The following is a 25,540-nucleotide window of genomic DNA, read 5'->3' as shown; positions in this document are numbered from 1 at the left end:
GTGTACGTGACCAATAACATCTGCTAACCATGTGTATGTGACCAATAACATCTGCTAACCCTGTGTATGTGACCAATAACATCTGCTAACCCTGTGTATGTGCCCAATAACATCTGCTAACCATGTGTGTGTGCCCAATAACATCTGCTAACCCTGTGTATGTGACCAATAACATCTGCTAACCCTGTGTATATGACCTATAACATCTGCTAACCCTGTGTATGTGACCAATAACATCTGCTAACCATGTGTATATGACCTATAACATCTGCTAACCCTGTGTATGTGACCAATAACATCTGCTAACCATGTGTATGTAACCATTAACCTGTTGCGACGAGCGTTAACTATTCATGAAAATCGCAAATGAAATGAAATAAATAAATATATTGGCTCACAAGCTTAGCCTTTTGTTAACAACACTGTCATCTCAGATTTTCAAAAAATATGCTTCTCAACCATAGCTACACAAGCATTTGTGTAAGAGTATTGATAGCCTAGCATAGCATTAAGCCTAGCATTCAGCAGGCAGCATTTTCACAAAAACAAGAAAGGAATTCAAATAAAATCATTTACCTTTGAAGAACTTCGGATGTTTTCAATGAGGAGACTCTCAGTTAGATAGCAATTTTTTAATGTCATTTCTAAATGGTGAAACAGAAACTGTATTAAAATATTAAAATACCCTCAAATAAAAGATGACATTATATGAAACATTTGAAACATTTGACCTCAAATCCAAAATGTTGGAGTACAGAGACACATTTAAAATGTTAGCTTCACTGTCAAAATAGATATGGTGTGGACTGTATACTCAATACAATCTAAATCTGATACCTCACTGTCTAAATAGATATGGTGTGGACTGTATACTCAATACAATCTAAATCTGATACCTCACTGTCTGTCTTCTGACTGATACTGCTTTTTAAACTGGCCTGGTCAGTCTACTCAAAAATGTGTACATTATAGGACACTGATGTATCTGAATATGTTTAAAAAATATACTGCCACTATTTTCACCACCAAAGAATATCAGTGTGATTTTAATATGATTTGACTCTTTGCAGGCTGTCACGCTGTCTAGTCACAGAGGAAGGCTGTGATTCTCTGGTCTCAGCTCTGAGGTCGAACCCCTCACACCTGAGAGAGCTGGATCTGAGTAACAATGACCTGAAGGATTCAGGAGTGAAGCTGCTCTCTGCTGGACTGGGGAATCCCCACTGTAAACTGGAGACTCTGAGGTCAGTATTCCTGTAGTTGGTCAACAAGTGATAACTGTTCACCAGATCCACATGTGTTTACCAGACACACATAGTCCACACCATATGTGTTTGGACAGTGAAGCTTACAGTTTTAAATGTGGTGCTTTGCTCCAGCATTTTGGATTTGAGATATAATGTTTCATATTAGGAGACAGTACAGAATGTCACCTTTTATTTGAGGATAATGGTGAGAGGTTAGTATGTTTTGTTGTAGTCTCTGTTATTGGTAATGGTGAGAGGTTAGTATGTTTTGTTGTAGCCTCTGTTATTGGTAATGGTGAGAGGTTAGTATTTAATTGAGGTTAATGGTGAGAGGTTAGCATGTTTTGTTGTAGCCTCTGTTATTGGTAATGGTGAGAGGTTAGCATGTTTTGTTGTAGCCTCTGTTATTGGTAATGGTGAGAGGTTAGCATGTTTTGTTGTAGCCTCTGTTATTGGTAATGGTGAGAGGTTAGCATGTTTTGTTGTAGTCTCTGTTATTGTTAATGGTGAGAGGTTAGCATGTTTTGTTGTAGCCTCTGTTATTGGTAATGGTGAGAGGTTAGCATGTTTTGTTGTAGCCTCTGTTATTGGTAATGGTGAGAGGTTAGTATGTTTTGTTGTAGCCTCTGTTATTGGTAATGGTGAGAGGTTAGCATGTTTTGTTGTAGCCTCTGTTATTGGTAATGGTGAGAGGTTAGCATTTTTTGTTGTAGCCTCTGTTATTGTTAATGGTGAGAGGTTAGCATGTTTTGTTGTAGTCTCTGTTATTGTTAATGGTGAGAGGTTAGCATGTTTTGTTGTAGCCTCTGTTATTGTTAATGGTGAGAGGTTAGCATGTTTTGTTGTAGTCTCTGTTATTGTTAATGGTGAGAGGTTAGCATGTTTTGTTGTAGCCTCTGTTATTGGTAATGGTGAGAGGTTAGCATGTTTTGTTGTAGCCTCTGTTATTGGTAATGGTGAGAGGTTAGCATGTTTGTATGTTGAAAGTATTCATACATATATATTTTACTTAGAAATGAAAGCACAGTATTATCAGTACTTTATGTATCTTTAAGTATCCCATTTGAAGAAGTCTTAATTATTTGGACAAATTAACTTATATTGTATTAAAGTATTCATACGTTTAGTATTTGGTCCCATAGTCTGCAGTGATTACATCAAGCTTGTTTTTCTACAAACATGTTGAATGCATTTGAAGGTTGTTTTAGTTTTATTTCCTGGTAGGAACTGAACAATTTGAAAATATATACTGCCACTATTTTCACCACCAAAGAATATCAGTGTGATTTTAATATGATTTGACTCTTTGCAGGCTGTCAGGCTGTCTAGTCACAGAGGAAGGCTGTACTTCTCTGGTCTCAGCTCTGAGGTCAAACCCCTCACACCTGAGAGAGCTGGACCTGAGCTACAATCACCCAGGAGACTCAGGAGTCAGACTGCTCTCTGCTGGACTGGAGGATCCACACTGCAGACTGGAGAAACTCAAGTATGTAGAGGGTTTATGTCAATGTTCATATCAGACATGTTGGACTTATCAGGCTGGTTAAGACAAACATTCTGAACACCACTTGGACAAAGTTATATGATGTGTGTGTGTGTGTGTGTGTGTGTGTGTGTGTGTGTGTGTGTGTGTGTGTGTGTGTGTGTGTGTGTGTGTGTGTGTGTGTGTGTGTGTGTGTGTGTGTGTGTGTGTTCAGGTGTATCCCGCAATGACTGTCTGTTCTTCTGCTTACCGCTACAGTGTGGAACATGGTGGAGAGAACAGAATGAAACCTGGACTTAGAAAATGTGAGTGTTGACTGTTGTGAAGAATATGACTAAGAATGAGTCTTAATTCAAGTTAAGTCAAAATCAAAGACCACCATCATTACTGACTTGGTCATATTAAATATCAGCTGTAGTTCTACAGAAGCAGAAATCAGGGACACCAAAGTTTACAAAGAGTTGCTTTGACAATGTGTGTGTGTGTGTGTGTGTGTGTGTGTGTGTGTAATTAATGGGAATAAGTGTGTTTTATATTACCATACAGTATAACATATGATCATTCAACAAGTCTCAAGTTACCTTAACTTCTCCTTTTGATACCTAGAAACATCTACATTAAATGAATTAGTGAAAAGTGAGTTAACATTCTAATGTGAATGATGATGATTTCTAATATTGTGTCTGGTTTCATCCATCAGATGTCTGTGATCTCACACTGGACATAAACACAGTAAACAGACTCCTCTCTCTGTCTGAGGAGAACAGAAAGGTGACATGGAGGAGAGAGAAGCAGCCGTATCCTGATCACCCAGAGAGATTTGAGGACTGTGGACAGGTGCTGTGTAGAGAGGGTCTGACTGGGCGCTGTTACTGGGAGGTAGAGTGGAGTGGGGGAGGGGCTATTATAGGAGTGACATATAAAGGAATCAACAGGAGAGGAATGGGTAGGGATTGTTGGCTTGGATGGAATGACAAGTCCTGGAGTCTGACCTGGTCTGACAACAGTTACTCTGCCTGTCACAAAAATATTACCACTACCATAGACGTCCACCCCTCCAGCTCCCACAGAGTAGGAGTGTATCTGGACTGGCCAGCCGGCACTCTGTCCTTCTATAGAGCCTCCTCTGACACACTGACCCACCTGAACACATACCACACCACATTCACTGAACCCCTCTATCCAGGGTTTAAGGTTTGGGGTGATGGTGACTCAGCGTCCCTGTAAATAATAACCTGACACAAACACACACACACACACACACACACACAAACTGGACACACACACTGGTCACACACACTGGACACACACACATGTACAAACACATACACTGACCACTGACACAAACACACACACTGACACACACACTGGACAAACACACTGACACACACACTCTGGACACACTCTCACACACTGGACACACACATCCACGTCTTCCTATAATTGTTGACCTTCATGTTTATAAGACGATAACAATATCCATGTTCTATCTGGCTGCTGTTCTAGAACAGCTTCTATCCCAGTTCTATCTGCCTGTTAAATTAGTTTCTGGACCACAGGTTCTAGAACAGCTTCTATCCCAGTTCTATCTGCCTGTTAAATTAGTTTCTGGACCACAGGTTCTAGAACAGCTTCTATCCCAGTTCTATCTGCCTGTTAAATTAGTTTCTGGACCACAGGTTCTAGAACAGCTTCTATCCCAGTTCTATCTGCCTGTTAAATTAGTTTCTGGACCACAGGTTCTAGAACAGCTTCTATCCCAGTTCTATCTGCCTGTTAAATCAGTTTCTGGACCACAGGTTCTAGAACAGCTTCTATCCCAGTTCTATCTGCCTGTTAAATCATCAACCTAAACTGTTTCCATCAGACTATTAGAACATGACTGAACCTTTTGGTTCCTTTTCTGATCTTTTACAACTTTGCATTTTTATGATAAATGTTACTGTTTGTGTTTGTACCACAGGAGGTTGGTGGGACCTTAATTGGGGAGGACAGGCTTGTAATGGCTGGAGGGGAATAAGTGGAATGGTATCAAACACGTGGTTTCCACGTGTTCCATTTCATTCACTCTGTTCCAGACATTATTATGAGCCGTCCTCCCCTCAGCAGCCTCCTCTGGTATGTACTGTCCTATATGTGAGAGAGCTCCAACAAGGAATTACAATGTATGTATTACTTTGAATACCTGCAAATGGCAAATAAACTACTAGAACTCCTTATGAATGTCTGCAGCCGACTAGACTGTTGGCGTCTGACAAGAGGTGCAAATATTACAGGAATATTCTGCAAATGTTGATGAAGACGTCACTCAATCCCCCCAAAACAACATGCAGTCTTTCCACAAGACTCCGATGAAGTTATAGTGTGACGTTATGAGTTGACGTTAAAGTAACATTCTGTGAAACAGTGAAACATTGTTTCTCTTTTATATTACAAAAAGGACATCCATCTCCAACATCTGAGTTAATGACAGAGACAAAACCATTGACTGCAATGATGCCATGTATCAATTGATGGGAAATGATGTAAAAATGTACCACTAGCCACTTTAAACAATGCTACCTAATATAATGATTACATACCCTACATTATTAATCTCATATGTATATGTATATACTGTACTCTATATCATCTACTGCATCTTTATGTAATACATGTATCACTAGCCACTTTAACTATGCCACTTTGTTTACATACTCATCTCATATGTATATACTGCACTCAATACCATCTACTGTATCTTTCCTATGCCGCTCTGTACCATCACTCACTCATATATCTTATGTACCTATTCTTTATCCCCTTACACTTGTGTCTATAAGGTAGTAGTTTTGGAATTGTTAGCTAGATTACTTGTTGGTTATTACTGCATTGTCAGAACTAGAAGCACAAGCATTTCGCTACACTCGCATTAACATCTGTTAACCATGTGTATGTGACAAATAAAATTTGATTTGATTTGATGTTTCACCCCCCATTATATCACCAGTCCCCTTTAGTAACAGTGACTTGTACAGTGTTCTCCATGCTGGCTTTACCTTGTCATCAACACCCCCCATTACATATCACCAGTCCCCATCAACACCCCCCATTACATATCACCAGTCCCCATCAACACCCCCCATTACATATCACCAGTCCCCATCAACACCCCCCATTACATATCGCCAGTCCCCATCAACACCCCCCATTACATATCACCAGTCCCCTGTACAGTGTTCTCCATGCTGGCTTTACCTTGTCATCAACACCCTCCATTACATATCACCAGTCCCCATCAACACCCCCCATTACATATCACCAGTCCCCATCAACACCCCCCATTACATATCACCTGTCCCCATCAACACCCCCCATTACATATCACCAGTCCCCATCAACACCCTCCATTACATATCACCAGTCCCCTGTACAGTGTTCTCCATGCTGGCTTTACCTTGTCATCAACACCCTCCATTACATATCACCAGTCCCCATCAACACCCCCCATTACATATCACCTGTCCCCATCAACACCCCCCATTACATATCACCAGTCCCCATCAACACCCCCCATTACATATCACCAGTCCCCTGTACAGTGTTCTCCATGCTGGCTTTACCTTGTCATCAACACCCTCCATTACATATCACCAGTCCCCTGTACAGTGGTCTCCATGCTGGCTTTACCTTGTCATCAAGGCCCAGTTTTACCCTCCAATGAGAGTCTTTTCTATTTTTCAATGTATCTTTATATAAAACCTTGACACACCCCCTATATAACTCCTCCCCATTCACCTCATCCAAATCCACCTCTTCCAACCCTCTCAAACCCACTAATAAAGCCTTTCTGTCTGACTCTGGGATATTGGATCTAATCCTTAGTGTTGGAAATGGGGCGTCTTCATCTTGTCTTTTTGTAGTAACTCTTGATCATAATCCACTCTTCTGCTGACAGAGCCTTCCTACAACTTTCCAGCAGTTGTCCTACAGTCCTTTCTGACCTCCCCCCCAAAATGTTCAGCCACCCGTCCTCCATCCATTAATGTGGGCCCAGCCATGTCCATTACCTTCCTTAGGGTGGTGATTTTACCCTTCAGCAGCATCTTGGTGATATGTGGAACAGCTTCAGTTGTACAGTCCAGTCTTGCCCCAAACACCAGAGGTTCCTCCAGCAGCCAATGCACTGACTCAGCCTTAGTGTGTCTGGACACCTTCATTATACTCCAAACCCTAAGAAGGCCTCTGTAAAATGGAGGTACTCCATCCCTAGAAATCTGGAAACTATCAACCAAAAATAAAGCCTTCTTTAAACCTAATCCCCCGACCTGCTGTAATACCAGACCTGCCACCCCTCTCCACACCACATTTTCCAGTCGATAAAGAAATAAACTGGAACAAACTGGAACCGGAAATCAGCAACATGTACAAGACCTTGCCCTCCTCTTGGTGGAACCCACTGATATTTATCCCCCAAAAATCTACAGTAGTTGCCTGTATCTTGGTCGGAGGGCCAGATAGTGGCTATAAACATGAAAAACGATGTCGCAGTGCAGAGGCAACCACATTATTAACAATAATAGACTGCCCAGTATATGACATACGAGATAGCAGCCAATGCCATCTCCTCATCCTCCCTTCCACCATATCAACCACACTATTCCATTTTTTTTCCATTGTCCCCTCATCCACTAGGAACACTCCTAGATACCCTTACACCATTCTGACCCCCCTGGCGAAGCCATGAACCCTCATCCCCTAGGAACACTCCAAGATACCCTTACACCATTCCAACCCCCCCTGGCAAAGCCATGAACCCTCATCCCCTAGGAACACTCCAAGATACCCTTACACCATTCCAACCCCCCTGGCAAAGCCATGATCCCTCCAGACCATTTCCTAATCTGTAAAGCACAACTTTTTTCCAGATTTACCTTTGCAGGATATTCCCTTAAACCGATCAACTATGAGACTCAAACTATCCACCTCCACTTGAGGTGGTCTCATGCTGAGAGACCAGTAGGAGGAATATCCTCTGAAAGGTTCACCCCATGCTGAGAGACCAATAGGAGGAATATCCTCTGAAAGGTTCACCCCATGCTGAGTGACCAGTAGGAGGAATATCCTCTGAAAGGTTCACCCCATGCTGAGAGACCAGTAGGAGGAATATCCTCTGAAAGGTTCACCCCATGCTGAGAGACCAGTAGGAGGAATATCCTCTGAAAGGTTCACCCCATGCTGAGAGACCAGTAGGAGGAATATCCTCTGAAAGGTTCACCCCATGCTGAGAGACCAGTAGGAGGAATATCCTCTGAAAGGTTCACCCCATGTTGAGAGACCAATAGGAGGAATATCCTCTGAAAGGTTCACCCCATGCTGAGTGACCAGTAGGAGGAATATCCTCTGAAAGGTTCACCCCATGCTGAGAGACCAGTAGTAGGAATATCCTCTGAAATGTTCACCCCATGCTGAGTGACCAGTAGGAGGAATATCCTCTGAAAGGTTCACCTCATGCTGAGAGACCAGTAGGAGGAATATCCTCTGAAAGGTTCACCCCATGCTGAGAGACCAGTAGGAGGAATATCCTCTGAAAGGTTCGCCCCATGCTGAGAGACCAGTAGGAGGAATATCCTCTGAAAGGTTCACCCCATGCTGAGAGACCAGTAGCAGGAATATCCTCTGAAAGGTTCACCCCTTCAATGGGACTTCTAATGCTATTTAGTAGTGGCTCTATGGCGATGGCATTTAACATTCCTGACAAGGAACACCCCTGTCTAGTTCCTCTACACACTTTCTTTGAGGAGCACTCAAGCCACCGTTAACTTTCAATACACTTTCAATGTCACCATATATTACCCTGATCATGGCAATAAAACCAGAGCTGAAACCAAAAGCCTCCAAAGTGGACATAGAGGTATTGATGTTCAACTTGGTCAAATGCCTTTTCCTAATCAATTGAAATTAGACCAGCATCCAACCCAACAGCCCTCGAAGTCCAGAACATCCAGAATCAGTGAAATGTTATCCCCTATCTGCCTGCCGGGAACACAGTAAGACTGGTCTGTATGATGTGAAATGTTATCCCCTATCTGCATGCTGGGAACACAGTTGGACTGGTCCATAGGATTTGCCCCATCACCTCCCTCAGCCTGGTGGACAAAGCCTTGGACAAAATCTTATAATCAGTGCACATTAAGGCCACCGGCCTCCAGTTCTTCACCTCCATAGGGTCACCCTTTTCTGGCAGTAAGGTGAGGACAGCCCTTCTGCGGCTTAACGGTATGAACCCTCTGGTAAAACTATCGTTGACTCTCTCTCTCTCTCTCTCTCTCTCTCTCGTTACTGTCCTCTTTCTAATTCCACTTGGGCTAGTGATCTCCTGTCCTCTAGTGATCTCCTGTCCTCTAGTGATCTCCTGTCCTCTAGTGATCTCCTGTCATCTAGTGATCTCCTGTCCTCTAGTGATCTCCTGTCCTCTAGTGATCTCCTGTCCTCTAGTGATCTACTGTCCTCTTTCTAATTCCACTGGTAGAACTCAGTATAGAACTCTGTCATCTTTCTAATTCCACTTGGGCTAGTGATCTCCTGTCCTCTAGTGATCTACTGTCCTCTTTCTAATTCCACTTGGGCTAGTGAGCTCCTGTCCAACAACTGTTTTGAGGCAAAGAATAATTATTCTTTGTCCATTCTTTTTCTCTAAACCAAAGAAACATTTGGATGAGGCATCCATTTCAGAGATTCCCTGAAACGTACTCTCATTTTTTTCCCCTCTTGAGTGCCTGAATATGGCCTTGATCTCCTGTGGTCTCAACTAACGTCAGGAGTTCCACTGTTTCAGACTCTAGGGTGTTCATTGATCTGCTGATATCTCTGGTGACATTCATTGTGTATTGAATACAGAATTGTTGAATCTGGATTTTCCCTAATATCCCACCACTGTTGAAGAGATGAAACTGTCCTCTTCAGACCTCCACCTCCCAGAAAAACTAAAACATTTCCTGAAGTGAGCGTCATTCAATAAATGTATTTTAAAATGTCAATATGCACTTGTGGGTTTTACAGCGTTAATGTCCACCACCTCTGTTACTAAACAATGATCAGAAAATCCCACTGGGGACACTTGATTTATAGACCTGAGATTGTTGCTCAAAACAATAAAACTATCTAACCTGGCCAGAGAGATGGTGTTCTCTCTCACCTTAGACCATGTGTACTGTCCCATGCCGCCATTTTGACTCCGTCAAATATCACATAGTTCATGTGTTACAATAAGGCGTTTTAAAAAGTCCTTGGGGCTCTTTCTATCTAAATCTACTGCATCTTTTCTATTTCTATCTAAATCACTGACTGTGCAGTTAAAATCCCCAGCAAGAAATACATCATCCTCAGTATTAAATTTCTCAATGGTATTTGATAATGTCTCTAAAAAACATACCCTCTGAACTGCCACTACTGGGGCATATACATGTATTAAACACAGTGATGTCTTCATATCTCTAATGTTTAATAACCTCAACCACCTCTTCAACCTCATATGACAATGGCAAAAACCCTTTTGAGAACAGGATGGCCACATCACCACTTTTTTAAGTTTTTATGAACACACACCACTGCCCCCCATCCCCCACTCTAATTGTCACATAACTTCATTTTCCACATTACTATGTGTTTCTTGTAGAAAAATGATGTCACTTCCCTTCCCTTTATTAACACAGTGATTTCCGGGGTAGGTATGCCTGAGTATGCCTGAGTATAAGTAAGAGACGTGAACATTAAGAGCGACAACAAACCTCAAGAACTACATAAAACATGGCTCCTAGACCAATGGTCGTTGTATTGTCTTCGTGTCATAAACACAATGACAAAACCAATCGATGCCATTCTTTGTGAGGCCCCTGATTGTTTCAATGGGGTGCTGGATATGAGTGACGGACATATGGGTTACACTTTCCAACCGGACGATTCTACGGTGAAGATTTTCACAAACAGCTGCCTCAGCACCCCCTTTCAACCAAAAACAGGGAGTTATTCTCCTGAGTTGCATGTGAGAGAGCAAGTCTTATCTTAAGCCATTCTATGTCAGATCGAACAGGCCCTGAGTGGAACATCCTGGGTACGCATTGGAAGAAGAAGAAGTCTGCGGGCGAGATGATTTGAAAGCGAATCTCTTCAGTGGCATATAGTCCAGACTCCAAAGGGACAATTTTAGGTTGTGCCAAAGCTCAAATGCAAACAAATCTGTTAGTTCGGATGTATTTTCCAAAGGATGAACAGAGGTCAACTACTTTGTGCCTGTCTTTAGCTTCAGGTGGGGAGATTATTTGAAAGTCCTTGAAATGATGAACAAGTGTAAAATATTTTCCAACATCGTGAACATTTAAGGCTATTGATCATTCTGTCTTCAAGACATAACTTGGGCTTAAAGGCAAGAAGGTTGATATTTAATTTAATTTAACAATTTCACAACAACTACCTCATACACAAGTGTAAAGGAATGAATAAGAACATGTACATATAAATATATGGATGAGCGATGGCTGAACGACATAGTCAAGATGCAGTAGATGGTATAGAGTACAGTAAATACATATGAGATGAGTAATGTAGGGTATGTAAATATTATGTAAAGTGGCATTGTTTAACAGTCTGTTGGCCTTAAGATAGAAGCTGTTTTTGGTCCCATCTTTGATACACATGTTCTGACCTCGCCTCCTGAATGATAGCGGGGTGAACAGGTAGTGGCTCGGATGGTTGTTATCTTTGAAGATATTTTTGGCATTCCTGTAACATCGGGTGGTGTAGGTGTGGTGTCTTGGAAGGCAGGTAGTTTGCCCCTGGTGATGTGTTGTGCAGACCTCACTATATAAACATGTGTTATGTTGTATTGTTAAATAATAACGTGTAATATGCATGCATTTTTTAACTACAGAATTAAAAAATGTAATTTACATTGAATGAATGACAGCTCTTCCTAAGTCCCTATGTCTCTGTGTGGGTGTTAGGTTGTACGCAGAGAGAGAGAGCCAGGCCCTAAGGCATTCTTTCTAAGACAAACACATTTAAACAACATATTTATGCATATAAACATTTATTGGCTATTAAAGATTACTATTGGGAAATAATATGTATGATATAAAGGTAAAAAGTAAAATGGTAAAAAGTAAAAAATAAAAATAATAAAATAAAATAAATGTTTAAAACATTCTGGTATATTTTTTATATTGTAATGTTGTTTTCATTTATTTTATTATATTGTAATGTTGTTTTAATTTATTTTATTATATTGTAATGTTGTTTTCATTTATTTTATTATATTGTAATGTTGTTTTCATTTATTTTATTATATTGTAATGTTGTTTTCATTTATTTTATTATATTGTAATGTTGTTTTCATTTATTTTATTATATTGTAATGTTGTTTTAATTTATTTTATTATATTGTAATGTTGTTTTAATTTATTTTATTATATTGTAATGTTGTTTCATGTATTTTATTATATTGTAATGTTGTTTTCATTTATTTTATTATATTGTAATGTTGTTTTCATTTATTTTATTATATTGTAATGTTGTTTTCATTTATTTTATTATATTGTAATGTTGTTTTAATTTATTTTATTATATTGTAATGTTGTTTTCATTTATTTTATTATATTGTAATGTTGTTTTCATTTATTTTATTATATTGTAATGTTGTTTTCATTTATTTTATTATATTGTAATGTTGTTTTCATTTATTTTATTATATTGTAATGTTGTTTTCATTTATTTTATTATATTGTAATGTTGTTTTCATTTATTTTATTATATTGTAATGTTGTTTTCATTTATTTTATTATATTGTAATGTAAACTTTTAATAATTGCAATATGTTTACATTTATGTAATAAAGTTAAGAAGGAAAAATAAACAGGTTTTAAATATAAAATTGTATGAATGAATGACAGCTCTTCTTTTGGCCCTGTGTGTGTGTGTGTGTGTGTGTGTGTGTGTGTGTGTGTGTGTGTGTGTGTGTGTGTGTGTGTGTGTGTGTGTGTGTGGGTGGGAGTGTGTGTGTGTGTCCAGGCTCCAGACTGCATGGACAGCCTACTCGTTCCTTGTAAATATCCCAGTACTGAACTGCCAACCGTCATTTTCGGTTCCAGCAAGTACCAGTCAAAAGTTTGGACACACCTACTCATTCCATGATTTTTCTATATTTTAACTATTTTCTACATTGTAGAATAATAGTGAAGAGATCACAACTATGAAATAACACATACAGAATCAGTTAAGAACAAACTCTTATTCATAAGAACAGCAGGACACCTTCCTCCCCAACAGGGATTTGAACCCAGTCTCCTGCGTGCCCCACATTCTGTAGTACAGACATGGCCTGCTCTCCCTTAGGTAAGGAATTAGCCACTTTCCCATGTTAACTACAGTATGTATTGTAGACTGCACAGTAAACAAGTAAACACATTTAGTTAATAAAATAGTTATTAAAAAATCCATACTTAGTTATGGATACATAAATAATTACTATGGGAAAAAATATCACTGAATTACAGAAATATTGGAACAAAGTTGTCTAATGAAGGTAAAGAAATGGTTGCTTACTGGAAAATACTAGTACAGTTCCATTATGGCTATTAGTAGAACAATAGACTTGTCTATTAGCAGAACAATAGACTTGTCTATTAGCAGGGCTATTAGCAGAACAATAGACTTGTCTATTAGCAGGGCTATTGGCAGAACAATAGACTTGTATATTAGCAGGGCTATTAGCAGAACAATAGACTTGTCTATTAGCAGAACAATAGACTTGTCTATTAGCAGGGCTATTAGCAGAACACTAGACTTGTCTATTAGCAGGGCTATTGGCAGAACAATAGACTTGTATATTAGCAGGGCTATTAGCAGAACAATAGACTTGTCTATTAGCAGAACAATAGACTTGTCTATTAGCAGAACAATAGACTTGTCTATTAGCAGGGCTATTAGCAGAACAATAGACTTGTCTATTAGCAGGGCTATTGGCAGAACAATAGACTTGTATATTAGCAGGGCTATTAGCAGAACAATAGACTTGTCTATTAGCAGAACAATAGACTTGTCTATTAGCAGAACAATAGCCTTGTCTATTAGCAGGGCTATTAGCAGAACAATAGACTTGTATATTAGCAGGGCTATTAGCAGAACAATAGACTTGTCTATTAGCAGGGCTATTGGCAGAACAATAGACTTGTATATTAGCAGGGCTATTAGCAGAACAATAGACTTGTCTATTAGCAGAACAATAGACTTGTATATTAGCAGGGCTATTAGCAGAACAATAGACTTGTCTATTAGCAGGGCTATTGGCAGAACAATAGACTTGTCTATTAGCAGAACAATAGACTTGTCTATTAGCAGGACTATTAGCAGAACAATAGACTTGTCTATTAGCAGGACTATTGGCAGAACAATAGACTTGTCTATTAGCAGAACAATAGACTTGTCTATTAGCAGGGCTATTAGCAGAACAATATAATTGTCTATTAGCAGGGCTATTAGCAGGGCTATTGGCAGAACAATATAATTGTCTATTAGCAGGGCTATTAGCAGAACAATAGACGTGTCTATTAGCAGGGCTGTTAGCAGAACACTAGACTTGTCTATTAGCAGGGCTATTGGCAGAACAATAGACTTGTATATTAGCAGGGCTATTAGCAGAACAATAGACTTGTCTATTAGCAGAACAATAGACTTGTCTATTAGCAGAACAATAGACTTGTCTATTAGCAGGGCTATTAGCAGAACAATAGACTTGTCTATTAGCAGGGCTATTGGCAGAACAATAGACTTGTATATTAGCAGGGCTATTAGCAGAACAATAGACTTGTCTATTAGCAGAACAATAGACTTGTCTATTAGCAGAACAATAGACTTGTATATTAGCAGGGCTATTAGCAGAACAATAGACTTGTCTATTAGCAGGGCTATTGGCAGAACAATAGACTTGTCTATTAGCAGAACAATAGACTTGTCTATTAGCAGGACTATTAGCAGAACAATAGACTTGTCTATTAGCAGGACTATTGGCAGAACAATAGACTTGTCTATTAGCAGAACAATAGACTTGTCTATTAGCAGGGCTATTAGCAGAACAATATAATTGTCTATTAGCAGGGCTATTAGCAGGGCTATTGGCAGAACAATATAATTGTCTATTAGCAGGGCTATTAGCAGAACAATAGACGTGTCTATTAGCAGGGCTGTTAGCAGAACACTAGACTTGTCTATTAGCAGGGCTATTGGCAGAACAATAGACTTGTATATTAGCAGGGCTATTAGCAGAACAATAGACTTGTCTATTAGCAGAACAATAGACTTGTCTATTAGCAGAACAATAGACTTGTCTATTAGCAGGGCTATTAGCAGAACAATAGACTTGTCTATTAGCAGGGCTATTGGCAGAACAATAGACTTGTATATTAGCAGGGCTATTAGCAGAACAATAGACTTGTCTATTAGCAGAACAATAGACTTGTCTATTAGCAGGGCTATTAGCAGAACAATAGACTTGTATATTAGCAGGGCTATTAGCAGAACAATAGACTTGTCTATTAGCAGGGCTATTGGCAGAACAATAGACTTGTATATTAGCAGGGCTATTAGCAGAACAATAGACTTGTCTATTAGCAGAACAATAGACTTGTATATTAGCAGGGCTATTAGCAGAACAATAGACTTGTCTATTAGCAGGGCTATTGGCAGAACAATAGACTTGTCTATTAGCAGAACAATAGACTTGTCTATTAGCAGGACTATTAGCAGAACAATAGACTTGTCTATTAGCAGGACTATTGGCAGAACAATAGACTTGTCTATTAGCAGAACAATAGACTTGTCTATTAGCAGGGCTATTAGCAGAACAATATAATTGTCTATTAGCAGGGCTATTAGCAGGGCTATTGGCAGAACAATATAATTGTCTATTAGCAGGGCTATTAGCAGAACAATAGACGTGTCTATTAGCAGGGCTGTTAGCAGAACAATAGACTTGTCTATTAGCAGGGCTATTAGCAGAACAATATGATTGTCTATTAGCAGAACAATATAATTGTCTATTAGCAGGGCTATTAGCAGAACAATAGACTTGTCTATTACCAGGGCTGTTAGCAGAACAATATACTTGCCTGTTAATAGGGCTATTAGCAGAACAATATAATTGTCTATTAGCAGACCAATAGACTTGCCTGTTAATAGGGCTATTAGCAGAACAATATAATTGTCTATTAGCAGACCAATAGACTTGTCTATTAGCAGAGCAATATAATTGTCTATTAGCAGACCAATAGACTTGCCTGTTAATAGGGCTATTAGCAGAACAATATAATTGTCTATTAGCAGGGTTATTAGCAGAAAAATATCATTGTCTATTAGCAGGGCTATTGGCAGGACAATATCAAATCAAAATCAAATTTATTTGTCACATAAACATGGTTAGCAGATGTGCGAGTGTAGCGAAATGCTTGTGCTTCTAGTTCCGACAATGCAGTAATAACCAACGTGTAATCTAACTAACAATTCCAAAACTACTACCTTATACACACAAGTGTATAGGGATAAAGAATATGTACATAAAGATATATGAATGAGTGATGGTACAGAGCGGCATAGGCAAGATGCAGTAGATGGTATCGAGTACAATACATACATATGAGATGAGTAATATAGGGTATGTAAACAAAGTGGCATAGTTTAAAGTGGCTAGTGATACATGTATTACATAAAGATGCAGTAGATGATATAGAGTACAGTATATACGTATACATATGAGATGAGTAATGAAGGGTATGTAAACATTATATTAAGGAGCATTGTTTTAAGTGGCTAGTGATATATTTTACATCAATTTCCATCAATTCCCATTATTAAAGTGGCTGGAGTTGAGTCAGTGTGTTGGCAGCAGCCACTCAATGTTAGTGGTGGCTGTTTAACAGTCTGATGGCCTTGAGATAGAAGCTGTTTTTCAGTCTCTCGGCCCCAGCATTGATGCACCTGTACTGACCTCGCCTTCTGGATGATAGCGGGGTGAACAGGCAGTGGCTCGGGTGGTTGTTGTCCTTGATGATCTTTATGGCCTTCCTGTGACATCGGGTGGTGTAGGTGTCCTGGAGGGCAGGTAGTTTGCCCCTGGTGATGCGTTGTGCAGACCTCACTACCCTCTGGAGAGCCTTACGGTTGTGGGCGGAGCAGTTGCCGTACCAGGCGGTGATACAGCCCGACAGTTAATAATAATCAGGCAAACCAAGCAGAAAACACATGCTGCAGCCCAGCCACCGCTGCAACCCAACTTCCAAACAGGGATTCCAACCAAGTTGCAAGCATCCACTCTGGTTTGGGGGGATTTTTCTAAGCCGCAGTGGCAATGTATTCTGCAAGATCAGTCACATTAGAAGAGTGATCTGGGAGAGCAAAAATACAACAGTCATCCCCAAAGATTGCACAAGTGCCCCCTTGACCTGCCAGAAGATAGTCAAGAGCCTCTCTGTTTTGCAGAGATAACTTTAGCATTTCTTTTAGTTCCCCATTCAATTGTTCCAGGGCATTTCTACTAGCATTGCCAATGTTCTCTATGTGTCTAGAGATGTCATGAATTTGGTCTAGGGCACATACAACTCCATACCCAGAGAAAAACACACCAAAGAACCTGGAGGCAGGTGTCTGAGCGTGAGTGACGTCAGCGTGAGTGAGGTTATCTTGCCTCATTCCAGGAAGTTTGTAGTCTCTAAACAGAGCCATCAGATCCCTCTGATTATTTGGAACGGTTCTCATAGCTGTCACCACAAACCCAACAGTACAAGTACCTCCCCAGTTCGAGGGCAGGCTATAGTAAGCCATCTTACCACACAGCCAATAGGTGCCATGTGGGGCTCCTCTCAGAGTTGTGCTATGTTTGTCAACCCACATTTTAAAAGGTTCCTTATCTGCCTGACCATTCTCCTGTATTACTGTTAAATTGCAAGAATTTGATCCATTAAGATTCATAGTACAATTACATTTCAATTCACCCAAATCATGATCTCCATATCCTCTAATACACCAAGGGGCAGTCATCACCCCAGCCACTGAAATGGGCGGCATTGAGACATTACCAGGCCTCAAGTAATAGGATACATTGGGTTGATTATATACCTTAACATTGCTGGTCATAGTCTGAAAAGGAATTTTTCCTGCCAATGCTATAGTAAAGTTCACTCCTATTGGGACTCCCATAAGGGGCAGGCCTGCCCCTACCTTAACCGGACCCATCCCACACACCCAACAGTCCTTTTCTTTGGATGTTAGGTTGACAACCATTTCTGCACTAGATAAGAATGAATTGTCCTCTTGTTTTTGAGGTTCCAGCAGGGCTGTCCTTCTACGATGATCATCTACTTCTGGGCCACTACTATAGGTCTGCATTGGCCCTTCTTTCTCAGGACTCCTTCTGTCATGACCATATACTTCTGGGCCACTACTACAGGCCTGTGTTGGTTCCTTTGGCTCAGGACTCATTCTGTCATGACCATCTACTTCTGGGCCACTACTATAGGCCTGCATTGGTCCCTCTTTCTCAGGACTCCTTCTGTCATGACCATATACTTCTGGGCCACTACTACAGGCCTGTGTTGGTTCCTTTGGCTCAGGACTCATTCTGTCATTACCATCCACTTCTGGGCCACTACTACAGGCCTGCATTGGCCCCTTTGACTCAGGACTCCTTCTGTCATGACCATATACTTCTGGGCCACTACTACAGGCCTGTGTTGGTTCCTTTGGCTCAGGACTCATTCTGTCATTACCATCTACTTCTGGGCCACTACTACAGGCCTGTGTTGGTTCCTTTGGCTCAGGACTCATTCTGTCATTACCATCTACTTCTGGGCCACTACTACAGGCCTGCATTGGCCCCTTTGACTCAGGACTCCTTCTGTCATTACCATCTACTTCTGGGACACTATTAGAGGCCTGTGTTAGTCCTTTATGCTCAGGACTCCTTCTGTCATTACCATCTACTTCTGGGCCACTACTACAGGCCTGCGTTGCTTCCTTCGGCTCAGGACTCCTGTCATTACCATCTACTTCTGGGCCACTACTCCAGGCCTGCATTGACCCCTTGGACTCAGGACTCCTTCTGTCATTACCATCTACTTCTGGGCCACTACTACAGGCCTGTGTTAGTCCTTTATGCTCAGGACTCCTGTCATTACCATTTACTTCTGGGCCACTACTCTGGGCCTGCATTGACCCCTTGGACTCAGGACTCCTGTCATTACCATCTACTTCTGGGCCACTACTACAGGCCTGTGTTAGTCCTTTATGCTCAGGACTCCTTCTGTCATTACCATCTACTTCTGGGCCACTACTACAGGCCTGTGTTAGTCCTTTATGCTCAGGACTCCTGTCATTTCCATCTACTTCTGGGCCACTACTACAGGCCTGTGTTAGTCCTTTATGCTCAGGACTCATTCTGTCATTACCATCTACTTCTGGGCCACTACTACAGGCCTGTGTTGGTTCCTTTGGCTCAGGACTCATTCTGTCATGACCATCTACTTCTGGGCCACTACTATAGGCCTGCATTGGTCCCTCTTTCTCAGGACTCCTTCTGTCATGACCATATACTTCTGGGCCACTACTACAGGCCTGTGTTGGTTCCTTTGGCTCAGGACTCATTCTGTCATTACCATCTACTTCTGGGCCACTACTACAGGCCTGCATTGGCCCCTTTGACTCAGGACTCCTTCTGTCATGACCATATACTTCTGGGCCACTACTACAGGCCTGTGTTGGTTCCTTTGGCTCAGGACTCATTCTGTCATTACCATCTACTTCTGGGCCACTACTACAGGCCTGTGTTGGTTCCTTTGGCTCAGGACTCATTCTGTCATTACCATCTACTTCTGGGCCACTACTACAGGCCTGCATTGGCCCCTTTGACTCAGGACTCCTTCTGTCATTACCATCTACTTCTGGGACACTATTAGAGGCCTGTGTTAGTCCTTTATGCTTAGGACTCCTTCTGTCATTACCATATACTTCTGGGCCACTACTACAGGCCTGCGTTGCTTCCTTCGGCTCAGGACTCCTGTCATTACCATCTACTTCTGGGCCACTACTCCAGGCCTGCATTGACCCCTTGGACTCAGGACTCCTTCTGTCATTACCATCTACTTCTGGGCCACTACTACAGGCCTGTGTTAGTCCTTTATGCTCAGGACTCCTGTCATTACCATTTACTTCTGGGCCACTACTACAGGCCTGTGTTAGTCCTTTATGCTCAGGACTCCTTCTGTCATTACCATCTACTTCTGGGCCACTACTACAGGCCTGTGTTAGTCCTTTATGCTCAGGACTCCTTCTGTCATTACCATCTACTTCTGGGCCACTACTCTGGGCCGGTGATGGCCCCTTTGGCTTGGGACATATCTCTCCCTCTGTCAGTTTTCCCACAAGAGGACAACCTACTGTTCTTATTAGCACTCCTGTGCTGATGCAGAGGAGGGCCACACTGCACCAACGGACCTTGTGAGACCCCATCTTCTTCTGGATCAGGAACTCGTCTGCAGTGCGACAGGTGGGTCCAGGTATCTCTCTCAGCAACCTTTCCACAGTGGGGGGTCCAGGTATCTCTCTCAGCAACCTTTACCACAGTGGGGAGGGGGGGGGGGGGGTCCAGGTATCTCTCTCAGCAACCTTTACCACAGTGGGGGGGTCCAGGTATCTCTCTCAGCAACCTTTACCACAGTGGGGGGGGAGGGGGTCCAGGTATCTCTCTCAGCAACCTTTACCACAGTGGGGGGTCCTGTCATCTCACCAAGGATCCTGTACAAAATAACAACTTTACTTTCTGTTTCAGCTCAGCTGCCTCCCCACCCTGATAATAAAGTGTTATATTGGTATCTTCCACTAGATGGCAGTAAACACCTGCTGTAACTAGACTTTACAACTATGTGTTCTGTTTCAGCTCAGCCGCCTCCCCACCCTGATAATAAAGTGTTATATTGGTATCTTCCAGTAGATGGCAGTAAACACCTGCTGTAACTAGACTTTACAACTATGTGTTCTGTTTCAGCTCAGCCGCCTCCCCACCCTGATAATAAAGTGTTGTGGGATGTGGTGGAGGATAAACTCGCGTAAGCACCTTTTAATCTGTAAAATAGCTCACATTTGTATTTTGTTATTATCGTTTCCCACTTATCATGCGTTCCCAACGTTAAGTCTATATTCCATCGTGGAAACCGGGTCCAGGTTGGTCAGCATGATAAAGAATCATATCTCAAGCCTAATCTGTCTGTTGAATGTCTGACTACGACCTAACTTTATAATAGTTATATGTAGCCAATACTTACCAGAGTCTGGTCGTCTATCCTTCAAATCAACACATTTATCCTGCTTCTAATGTTGCTGAGAAATGTGCGCTACGGTTTCAACAGCTGTTTTATAAAGGCGTAGACCACACCCTTACTTTCACTTTCATATGAGGAAATCACGTCCCTCCTGACGTCACTGGTGTACGGTAAAATAATGACAACAGAACCCTGTGAGATCTACTAACTAGTAATAATATGTCATTCCAGGTATGTATTCTCTAACTCTGTACTTTATTGTTCACAAATACTTTATTTGTACTTCTCTCCATATAGTGTTTTCTGCTCTGTCGTCTCAAAATGGATCCTGTACAAATTAACAACTTTACTTTCTGTTTCACTCAGCCATCTCACAACCCTGATTGTAAAGTGTTTTATTGGTATCTTCCACTAGATGGCAGTAAACACCTGCTGTTACTAGACTTTACAACAGTAAGTGTTTGGTTTCTTGGTCCTGGTGACTCCAGGGAAGTATGTCAGGAGGAGTGCTGATCTAGGATCAGGTCCCCCTCTCCATGTAATCTGGTTCATTATGATCTAGGATCAGGTCCCCCTCTCCATGTAATCTGATTCATTATGATCTAGGATCAGGTCCTCCTCTCCATGTAATCTGATTCATTATGATCTAGGATCAGGTCCCCCCGTAATCTGATTCATTATGAACTAGGATCAGGTCTCCCTCTCCATGTAATCTGATTCATTATGATCTAGGATCAGGTCCCCCCGTAATCTGATTCATTATGAACTAGGATCAGGTCTCCCTCTCCATGTAATCTGATTCATTATGATCTAGGATCAGGTCCCTCCTCTCCATGTAATCTGATTCATTATGATCTAGGATCAGGTCCCCCCTCTCCATGTAATCTGATTCATTATGATCTAGGATCAGGTCCTCCTCTCCATGTAATCTGATTCATTATGATTGTGTTGTCTCATGTCTCTTTATATTCATGTAGCCTGGGGGCCATGTAATCTGATTCATTATGATTGTGTTGTCTCATGTCTCTTTATATTCATGTAGCCTGGGGGCCATGTAGCTGTATTGAAATCACCTTGTTTTATAACCTCTTTGTTTCTCAGTGGTACTTCAGTTGTCCTGACAACGCCCACTTCTTTCACACAGTAATGCTCCAGCATCCACTCAGAGATGATGCATCTAATGCCTTCCTCAAATACTGCAGAGTTGTTAAGCAAGTCCCTGAGATCGTCCTGTTCAACCACATGTATTAGTTTATTTGTCAGATGAAACCTGAGGGGACTGTAGTGGGTCATAATGCATCAACATGGTTCTGAGGTCCTCAACAATGTTATTCTGTACCGTAGCTGGGATGCAGTGTTCTTTCCTGGTTTACTAAATAACAAGACAGATATTGTTTTAGAGACGTTCAATTAGCTGCTCAGTGTTGATCTCTGTGTGTTGAACATATTCAGCCTCTGGCAGACTCTCTACATCGCTCATGTCATCTTCAATGGGATCAGTCCCAGTCTCAAATTCATCATGAGGGCAATTCTCATCTAAGTTGGCACTTAAAAGCTCTGTGTGGTTTTGGTAGATGTGTGACCGATAGAAGCTGAAACATCTATTTGTTTTCCCACACCCATTAACTCCACAGGTAGTTAGAACATGTGGTTCATGCTGGTGATAGAGGACAATATGTGTGAGTAGTCTGGACACAGATCATGTTTGCTCGTTGCAAAGTGGACAATTGAATAGAGTTGGCATTCTTCAGAAAGATTGTGAACCTTGGAATGATGGGATGGAATCATGGAGATCATTGGTACTCAGACACTTGCAGACATCAAGGAGAAGTCTTCCACAGCCACTCTAATTCAAGTTGACACTAAAAGCAGAAGTGAAATGTATTAGTGTTGAGGCTAAAACAAAACCTATCCCACTCTCTCCAGACAACCACCTTTCCTCCTAATTAGTATTCATGGTTGTTCCATAACGAAGCAGAGCTTGTCAGGAAAGGTGAAGATGTCTGTCTCTTATTTATCTGACTCCATATTTCTTAGTTTGGGACATTTTGGGATTCTGCAGTCCCACATTTAAGTGTTGACTCAGATAATATGATGCTCCAAATGGGGCATTAAGTTCTTCCATGTCGACCCAAATTGTCCTGTTAGAGTTGTAGGTAAAGAGCCTATCAGGGCAGTTATAAAGTCTTCTTGATATAGTTGTTACGAATCCCTTTTGGCCCGACAGTCTAGGGGGGGGATGGTAATGAGACCCGTAACATAACTCATGCAAATTATTGTGACAAAGTAAAAGTGAGAACGAAATAACTACGACAACTGAAATCTACCGTCAAACTCAAGGTTTATTTGTAAACACACGGTAATGGGGGGAGCAGGAAAAGGGGCTGAGCTGGACCAAAGGAAAGAAACAATAAATATTCAAACACCCTTAACAACAGCTAACTAACAAACCAAAAATACAGTGGGTGGTCCACCCAGTTCTAACTAGTGTATTTAACAAAGTCTACCTACGGGTAGTGTATGCCCATGGGCGACTTGTCTTGGTTTCCCCTTTTCCCACCAGCAATCAAACACAAACACCATAACCAAAAACAATACTCACAGGTGATGACAAAGTGTTATGGTGGTGCTCAAACAAAAGAGAGGTCAATACACAAAGAGAGAGTGAAACACAGAGATCTACATACATGGCATTTACAGAGAGATTGAGCTCCACGGCAAACAACTGATGGGGTTTTTAAACCAAGGGAAAGGAACTGTAATAGGGTAGGAAACAGGAGGAGGTGTGTCTTCTGATTGATGATTGATTGGTGACTGATTGGGGAGTGATGATGTTCACCTGTGAGGGGAGGAGTGAAAAGAAACACACACAGGATACTTGTATCCGTAACACAGTGTTAGCCTGTACTGGGAAGCTTGACAGTGTGGTGAGAGGGTTGGTGTGTAAACTGCCATGTTCAAGACAATATTGATACAGTAGTAGTTAAGATGGGGAGAATTCTGACCATAATAAAGCACTGCTCTGCCTTAACAACACTATCAACAAGGCAGGTCCTACAGGCCCTAGTTTCTACCATCTTAACAACACTATCAACAAGGCAGGTCCTACAGGCCCTAGTTTCTACCTTCCTTAACAACACTATCAACAAGGCAGGTCCTACAGGCCCTAGTTTCTACCTTCCTTAACAACACTATCAACAAGGCAGGTCCTACAGGCCCTAGTTTCTACCTTCCTTAACAACACTATCAACAAGGCAGGTCCTACAGGCCCTAGTTTCTACCTTCCTTAACAACACTATCAACAAGGCAGGTCCTACAGGCCCTAGTTTCTACCTTCCTTAACAACACTATCAACAAGGCAGGTCCTACAGGCCCTAGTTTCTACCTTCCTTAACAACACTATCAACAAGGCAGGTCCTACAGGCCCTAGTTTCTACCTTCCTTAACAACACTATCAACAAGGCAGGTCCTACAGGCCCTAGTTTCTACCTTCCTTAACAACACTATCAACAAGGCAGGTCCTACAGGCCCTAGTTTCTACCTTCCTTAACAACACTATCAACAAGGCAGGTCCTACAGGCCCTAGTTTCTACCTTCCTTAACAACACTATCAACAAGGCAGGTCCTACAGGCCCTAGTTTCTTACTTCCTTAACAACACTATCAACAAGGCAGGTCCTACAGGCCCTAGTTTCTACCTTCTTAACAACACTATCAACAAGGCAGGTCCTACAGGACCTAGTTTCTACCTTCTTAACAACACTATCAACAAGGCAGGTCCTACAGGCCCTAGTTTCTACCTTCTTAACAACACTATCAGCAAGGCAGGTCCTACAGGCCCTAGTTTCTACCTTCCTTAACAACACTGTCAACAAGGCAGGTCCTACAGGCCCTAGTTTATATTAATGACATGCATGTCAATCTCTAATTGCTAAAAATGGAAGAGAGATTGACTTCCTCATTACTTTTTGCAAGAGGTATTGACAAGCTGCAGGTACCGAGGTGAAGAAGGCAGTGATTTTCCTCTCTTGTTTCTGAGTAACTTAGACACGCGGCCAAAGACAAAATGGCCATCTGAGAGTGACCAGTTTTTTGGTCCACCCTGTTCTTTTCCTGTCTTTCAAGGGTACAGCTGTGTGGAGATATGTAGAGAACAGAGACTAGCTGGTGGAGATATGTAGAGAACAGAGGCTAGCTGGTGGAGATATGAAGATAACAGAGGCTAGCTGTGTGGAGATATGTAGAGAACAGAGGCTAGCTGGTGGAGATATGTAGAGAACAGAGACTAGCTGGTGGAGATATGTAGAGAACAGAGGCTAGCTGGTGGAGATATGTAGAGAACAGAGGCTAGCTGGTGGAGATATGAAGATAACAGAGGCTAGCTGGTGGAGATATGTAGAGAACAGAGACTAGCTGGTGGAGATATGTAGAGAACAGAGGCTAGCTGGTGGAGATATGTAGAGAACAGAGGCT

General features: G+C 41.5%; 1 protein-coding gene and 1 long non-coding RNA gene across 2 annotated transcripts in view; one reads left to right on the top strand and one right to left on the bottom strand.

Annotated features, from left to right (window-relative positions):
• The window catches only part of LOC116370072 (NLR family CARD domain-containing protein 3-like), a 315,247-nt gene that overhangs the window by 203,504 nt on the left and 86,203 nt on the right, over positions 1–25,540 (bottom strand). The window lies entirely within an intron of this gene.
• LOC116370080 (uncharacterized) lies at positions 3,559–4,949 on the top strand. Its single transcript, XR_004208698.1, has 2 exons — positions 3,559–4,229; positions 4,290–4,949. It is a non-coding gene; the product is annotated as an uncharacterized LOC116370080 (long non-coding RNA).

This window comes from Oncorhynchus kisutch, unplaced genomic scaffold, assembly GCF_002021735.2.
Source record: "Oncorhynchus kisutch isolate 150728-3 unplaced genomic scaffold, Okis_V2 scaffold2442, whole genome shotgun sequence".
Taxonomy (NCBI): Eukaryota; Metazoa; Chordata; class Actinopteri; order Salmoniformes; family Salmonidae; genus Oncorhynchus; species Oncorhynchus kisutch.
The sequence above is the reverse complement of the archived record's forward strand: the minus strand, read 5'-3'. Positions and strand labels throughout refer to the sequence as shown.